This window comes from Limulus polyphemus, unplaced genomic scaffold, assembly GCF_000517525.1.
Source record: "Limulus polyphemus unplaced genomic scaffold, Limulus_polyphemus-2.1.2 Scaffold2087, whole genome shotgun sequence".
In the NCBI taxonomy this organism is placed as follows: domain Eukaryota; kingdom Metazoa; phylum Arthropoda; class Merostomata; order Xiphosura; family Limulidae; genus Limulus; species Limulus polyphemus.
In genome coordinates this window covers 204,862-212,226 of record NW_013667697.1, presented here as the reverse complement: position 1 = coordinate 212,226, position 7,365 = coordinate 204,862, and the positions used below count along the sequence as shown (strand labels likewise).

At 29.9% G+C, this 7,365-nt stretch overlaps 1 long non-coding RNA gene across 6 annotated transcripts in view; it reads right to left on the bottom strand.

The window, feature by feature from the left end:
* LOC111087385 overlaps window positions 1-5,481 on the bottom strand; it is a 5,859-nt gene extending 378 nt beyond the window's left edge. The window contains exons 1-3 of one of the 6 annotated variants that reach the window (XR_002612085.1): window positions 5,399-5,481; window positions 4,430-4,531; window positions 3,459-3,538 (exon numbers count right to left, since the gene is read on the bottom strand). This is a non-coding gene — a long non-coding RNA (uncharacterized LOC111087385). The other 5 variants (XR_002612087.1, XR_002612084.1, XR_002612086.1 and 2 more) reach the window with 5 other exon arrangements.
* Window positions 5,482-7,365: the final 1,884 nt, after the last annotated feature.

Below are 7,365 nucleotides of genomic sequence, written 5' to 3'. Positions count from 1 at the left end.
TATATATATATATATATATATATATATAGATAACATTTTAAATTTGTTATAATTTGTATATCTTTCATATTTTCTATTACTTTTGAATTGATTTGGGGTTTGCTGAATATTCTAGTACAAAATAACACAATTTGAAAGAAAAAAATTGGCAATAATAATAATTATGATATGGACTTAGGCAGCTTAAATAAAGTACCTTAGAATAATTAATTGGTTTCAATAATTTTAAGGAAAATTAATTGTTATAATGAGTAGTTCAAAAACTTGCTTTGTTAAAAAAAAAAAATTAGGAAATAACAGTTAATTTAAATGTGGCTAGCAGATGGTACTACTACTACTACTATATATCAAATACAATTTGGGTTTGTTTGTTGCATAAAGACACATAATGGACTATCTGTGCTCTGCCCACCAAGGGTATTGAAACCCGATTTTTAGTGTTATAAGCCCTCAGATGTACCATTGAGTCAGCAGGGGGTCAATAATTTAGGAAAGTCTTACTTCATATTTTTAGCCTTTAGTAAAAATGATGTATTATTATTATTTCCCATGTTAAAACTGTATGTCTAATATAAAATGGGATTCCCTAAACTAGAGTATCTAATTTTACGTTTCTAATACGAGAACTGTGAGATATGTAGTCAAGTTCTATATTATGTCATGTCAAGATATTTTTACATATAATCAATGTTTTGTCTGTTGGAAAAACTTAATACTTATTCTATCTAGCTAAAGGCAACACTTCAACTGATGCAGAAAATTACATACATGCTACATCATTAATGTTACAAATAAAAAAAGAAGGTCTGTACAAAGGGAAAAGTTTCCTTGTTGTTCACAAAGAAAGCATTGTCTGACAGAGATTCACAGTTTTTAACAGCTGTACAACCACATTATGTTTTTTGTGCTCACTGTCATAAGTTAACTTCTACTGGAACCAATTTTCATGAAACGGTGCAACGTTCAGAGGATACTATTTTATCTCAGAATCTTCTATATAATTTTGACAATACACAGATAAGACCTCTAATTTTAGAATACAATTTTTATTGTTCAATCCTTCACCCCAAGGTTTCTTCAAGAATCTCTTGTTTTACAGATATACTGCTGAAAATTGGGGTAAAATGAAATGCAGTAGCTTAATAAATGATTATATTTCCTTAATGTTCTGTTATCATGAATCTATTTGTGAACGAGCAAAAGTACCCGTCCCCAGTGACAGCGAAAGTTTAACTTAATCTACAATTTAAATTATTTCATGGACTTTAAAAAGGTTAATTGTGTTGCACTCTTGGTTTCACTTGGAGCCAAAGCTCTGAGCTCCTTATACCACCCACTGCGAAAAGTAATCGTTAAGCATTTCAGTCATGCTAGGAGCCGCTCAAAAATAACACGGTAAATCTACATTTTTATTTTTCAAGTTACATCACATTTTAAAATGTGAATGATAGTGTGATTAACTCCTCACAACTTAGTGTTGAATATTCTACTTGCGAAATAAAATTTGGCATGAACATCAGCATGAATGTTCTCCCTTCATTTCAAAATTGAATGTTGAGCTTTTCAAATGCAGCATGGAAAAAGGCCAGCATAAACGGGAGACAGATGAACAATCAGACAGACACTAAGGTTTGCTATATATATATGTATAACATACTAATGTATGACTGATAAACATATTGCAATGAATAAACATTTAATATTAATAAAGAAGTTGTAAGTTATACACATACATTTCTATACATAAAGGGGTTAGTAAAAAAAATAAAAATACCTGCTTAAAGATGTACTCATTCTTTCCCAAATGTTAAATGAACTATATCATTAACTGACTGCTTAAGTTGTTATTCCCATGATGTCTCAGACAGGTAGAACTGAGTTATTTAAGTATATTTAAGCCCTATTCCACAGTAGTTTCAAACAACATAGAAAACAAGCGTGGCTTAACTGACTTTCAAAAGGGGCAGATTGTAAGTGCTTTGGGGAATCAAATTGCAAAACTTATTGGCTTTGCAAGAGGAACAATGTCAAAGGTTATTACATCATGGTGATTAACCTAAGTCTCATCAGGTAAAAGTACTAGTGGTTGGAAGAACATCAACCATAAATGAGACAGCCGAGCTTTATGTTACACAGTGACTTCGAGGAATGGAACCTAATTTCTCAGCACAACTTTTCGGGAACTTACGGATTCCCTATTATAAAGAACTGAGGAAGTTCTCACAGCATAAGCTAGAACCACGCGTTATTTCAAACCACTTCTGCTAACTGTTTCTAATTTTTTCGTCCAACCCCTATATGTATGCTATAACTTGGAAGAATCAGAAATTTGCAAAATTTAAACCTTATACTTGTATAATCTTCCAGAGTAATTAGTACTGTACAGTGGTAACTGTCAAAAATTAATAAACAAATATAGTTAATTAATATGTACATACATTATAACATTAAAATCTAAAGTGTATTAAAACAAATGCAGTGGAGATGTCCAATTATTATATCTGTTTTGTTTTTTTTCGTGCATAGAAATCAATAAAAATGATAATGTTATTTGTTAAGGACCTTTAGAAAAATACACTATAAATGTTTGTATGGTAATTTTGTCAATTTTAATATGAATGATATATATATAAGGCCAACAGACTGTTATAATATTACCATGTTACTGTTTTTTCATTCACTAGCAATAAAGTCAGTTGACTTAAAAAAAATGAAATTAGTATAGATGGCGATATTTGTCAATAAGAAGGTATGACCTCATAATACTTATTTATAATTAATTATAAATATTTTTTGAATTAATTATGACTAAATAGTTGTATGAGAAGAAAGAGAGAGAGAAAGAAGCATGTCTAAATATTAACCTTTTTTATTTACACGTTATATGTTGGTATTTGTCAGTCTGAGCTTGTTTGTGTGAATGTGTGTTTTATATATATATATATATATATATATATATATAACTGTTTCTTAAAATAATGAAAAAACTACCAAACATATGAACAATTGTTAGTTGTTATCACTATACAGCTGTTGATAAATCAAACATTTCTAAAGTGTTGATATTTGTAGCAAAGTAACTGTTAATATCAAGAGTTGTCAATAGATGGCTTTTAGTTTGTAGTAACTCATTTAGCTTAGGCTTTTTTTTTAAATAATTTTCAATGCTAATTTTGTTGGTATGTACCTCTTTTTTTATTAACCTTGGTTATTTCAGTGATAAAATGTTTCAAGTTCAGTTATGTATAAACAAGATTTAGAGTTTTATTTGACATGTTATGAATTTAGTGTGGAATCTTTTCAAACTGATATGATTCTTTAAAAATTCTGTTTATCAAATATAGTGTATTTAAAAGGATTTTTGTACACATATAGTACAACGGTATACTGAGCTTGACAATACTTATCTTAAAGTCTAGTAGATGTTTGAATATATCCTTTATATCATTTTTTCATACTTTTGTTTAGCCAATAATCAATTAGTTGTGAATAAGGATTGCAGCCACCATCCTGTTCCAGGATTTCTGAACTTGGCTAGCTGTCAACAAAACATAATAGGTCAATGTAAAATGGCTCTGGAAATCACATTTCTTTAGATATTTTTTTAAAACTTTGGTATGTCATTTGTTAGATACATTTCTCTAAAAACTTCAAAGTTCATGATACTTTTGTTGAAAACTGAACAGCTGACAAAGTTTTAAAATTATGTAATAATTCATTACAGGTACCATGAATTTGATAATTCTCACAAGATCTATGGGGCAGTAGTATAAATAATGTAGTAAGATACAGCTGAATTAAATAATTTGAACTGAATATTTGGTAAGTGGGAAATGTATAAATATTTAATGTACTTGACAATCAGAATTTTGATGAATGCATATTTAAAGGAAATGCTAAAGATTTTGTGTAATAATGAATTGCCATCTTGTTTCTGGTCAACAGCATGTTCAAACTAATCATTTTGTGGTTGCTCTGGAGATATGGACCTCTTTAGATTTGTCTTCAAATTTTCACAGCTTGATTGTCTGGAACATAAAATGGATTGATCACCATAAAGCTAAACTATAATAGTAAACAGTGTAATATTTGATTGGAAAGCTATTCCTGGACTTATAATTGTATAGGATGTCCATATTATACTGCATACTGTAATTGTTATTCATTCTGCATAAAATGTATACAGCATATTTTAACACCATTACCTGGCCCATAACAACAGAAGGCAGGCTCAAATGTCACTAACATTAAACTTATTTACTAATAATTTAGGTACGTATATATATTTAGATAAACAATGGGAAAACTATTGCATTGATGTACTTTTTTGCTAATGAGGAGGTGGAATGAAAATAGAACTTAGAAGGAACAGCTTTATCATGTAGCCTAACACTTTATCCAGTTTTTATCTAAATTAAAGTACACTGACTGTACACCATGTTCTAAAGTCTGGGCTCCCAGCCTTTGTGCCTCTTCATTAGATCCTTCTTATCTTTTACAAACTTCCTTTTTCTCTGGACCTTTGGGAAACCTACAACATGCATAAATGGTTATCTACTGAATGTAGATATACAAACTGTTGAAAATTCAACAGGAGTATTAAATTTCAAAACTTATACTTGCATAATCTTCCAGAGAAATTGGTACTGGTAGTTAGACCAATAAACGTATTGAATTCATAAACACATATCTTCAGTATATAAGGCCTATTATAACATACAGTTTTCAAACAGGTTTCTTTACATATTTCTACGTATATCACTGAAAACTGTAATAAGCCATTACTTTTTACTTTAACCTAGGTGTCATGAACAGATTGCTTGGGTATATCCAGAGTTGATTGATTATCTGAAATAAAGTTAAAATGTTAATATGTACTGAACATACAAAGATAAAGAGACCAAAATCCCAGCCCGTCTTTCCACCTGTTCAAAATAGAACTATAAAGTATGATGTCACTGTGCTACATCACAATCACGCTTAGAGTTGGATTCACAGGCCTGAATCACGGTCATGAGAGTGCAAGAAAAATACTAAAGCTTCCTAATTTCCATTCCAAACATCGAATATAAACACATTTAAAAATCTAATGACATAAAACTACATTAATAATATACACAGATAAAGTGAAAAACAGGCACGTACAGAATGACAAGACATACCAAGTATATAATAATAAACAATAAAACAGTAGTTTTTGTGTGGGTATTAGTAACAGGGGTGTGGGTTGGGTTTAACGCGGATGGAAGATTATTCCGCGTTTGTACTCGCATTTGTAATCACAATAAGAAACATGACTGAATAACGTAAAAATATTTTTTCATATGTTCTCAAATCTCGTAGAAGTAAAAGTATCAATGATGATTAGAAAAGGCTGTGAAATGCGTTGTTTCTTTACCTTCGCAAGTTTTGACAACAACCAGGAACAAAACATACACAACTCCAAGATAGCGAATTCCCAGGCAAACTCGCTAGGTACTCTTTCCAGTCTAGTACGGTGCTTTTCAACCTTTTCCAGTATCATTCACTCCTATAGGTTTTTCACAACAGCTCACTCACTCCAGTTCGAAAAAAAAAAAGGTATTAAATTAAAGTGCAGAATTTTTATTATGATTTATACATACATCAAACTACTAATACAATGAATACAGCATAAAATAAAAAATAAATGTATTTATAAAACTGCAACTAAATAAATAACAATAACTAATAACTTTTGCTTTTGAATGTGTTTTATAATTGTTAACACTTATTCACCCCGATTCTGATCTCATTAACCCCTGGGTGAACCATTCACTCATATAAGAAGTATGATTTAATTTTTGTAGTTGGAATAAAAGTCAGTTGGTTTGAATTTTCGCATTCTGATTGAAGTTAATAACGCTTTGTTGATTTCATAAAATCTGTGTTATTTGTGAAAATGATTGCATACACGGAGAAATCTGTACCATTATGTTACGCGAACCATATGAATATTTTTTGTCTTTATAGGGTTTTAGGGTTAATACTTTATTTGTATTGCATTATTAATATCCTTTGAAGTAATAATATTAAAGAAATATTATAAAGCAAAGGCCGAGTGCCGGCATCTAGCGGCAAAAATAGCTATTATATCCTAATTTACTTTTGTGTTTTTGTTGTTCTTGTTTGTATTGCATATCAGCAAGGGATCTTTTCAGTATTTTCTTTTTATTATAAATATTTTTTTTTATATAAAATTAAAAAGTAATATGTTATTATGATGATTTCAAGCTGTAAAATAAAACAAGTGTTGTAATATTTTGTAAATAAACCCATGAGCAGCACACAAAATTTGTGATAAATGTTCTTCGAATTATAGTATATAAGTGATACTTGAAACCGTCGGTACTTGGTGAAACTCCGTAATTACTGAACTGAAAGAAAAAAAAAGAAGACAATTGTACGTTTCACAAAACTTAATTTTTTCACGACCATGGTTTCACCTGAAGGTGATGCCTTTACTGGCAAAATCATGGTCATGAAGAAATTAAGTTTTTGTGAAACGTACAATTGTCTTTGTGTTTTTTTTTCTTCAATATTATATTGAAAGTGTTTGTGACAAAAATGTTAATATAGAGTTCTATACCGTTGAAATGATGACAAACTACACTGTGTCTATAGTATATTTATACCTAATTTTTGGAATAACTTATAGAAACTAAGATATATTTATTATACATTTATGCTTTAATTTATTAAGCAGTCCAGTATCAATTATTTGAGATAACTATGGTCTGCTTCAAAATATGTAACAACAAAACAATAGTCTTATAGTTTTTAAACTAACTAAAATATGAAAAACTAAGAGCCCTGATTAGGAAGAACTTATGTGAAGCATTTCGTAAATGTAGAAAAATTAGAAAATTATAAGATTTATTGCTGTTATTTGCCCCCGAATATTAACTATTTACCACCATAAACGTGATAAAAGTGATATTCGGGATGAGAATTATGGGTTCCGACTCTAAAGAATTAAAATTTTGAAAGACTACTTGAACAGATATTCGAAAAGCAAAAATGTATATTAAAGACGTCTGCATTAGAATGTACTGCTCTAGATTTGTCGGAGATGAAAATAGTATAATTCACCAAGTAAGGACGAAAGAAAAACATCTGACACAACGATATATTTTTTCTTCGAAAACACATCACAAATGTAGCGCAGGATATGGTTTATACTCAATGTTTTGTATTAATACTCTTACATTACAGCAAAAATGTAGCTAAGAAATTCTCAATGCTAAACTTATTACCTGGTGAAATGAACAACTGAAACGATTGACTATTCAATCGTTCATAGTCGTAGTCATCAGATACACCCACTATACTTTTGACGGCTCACAA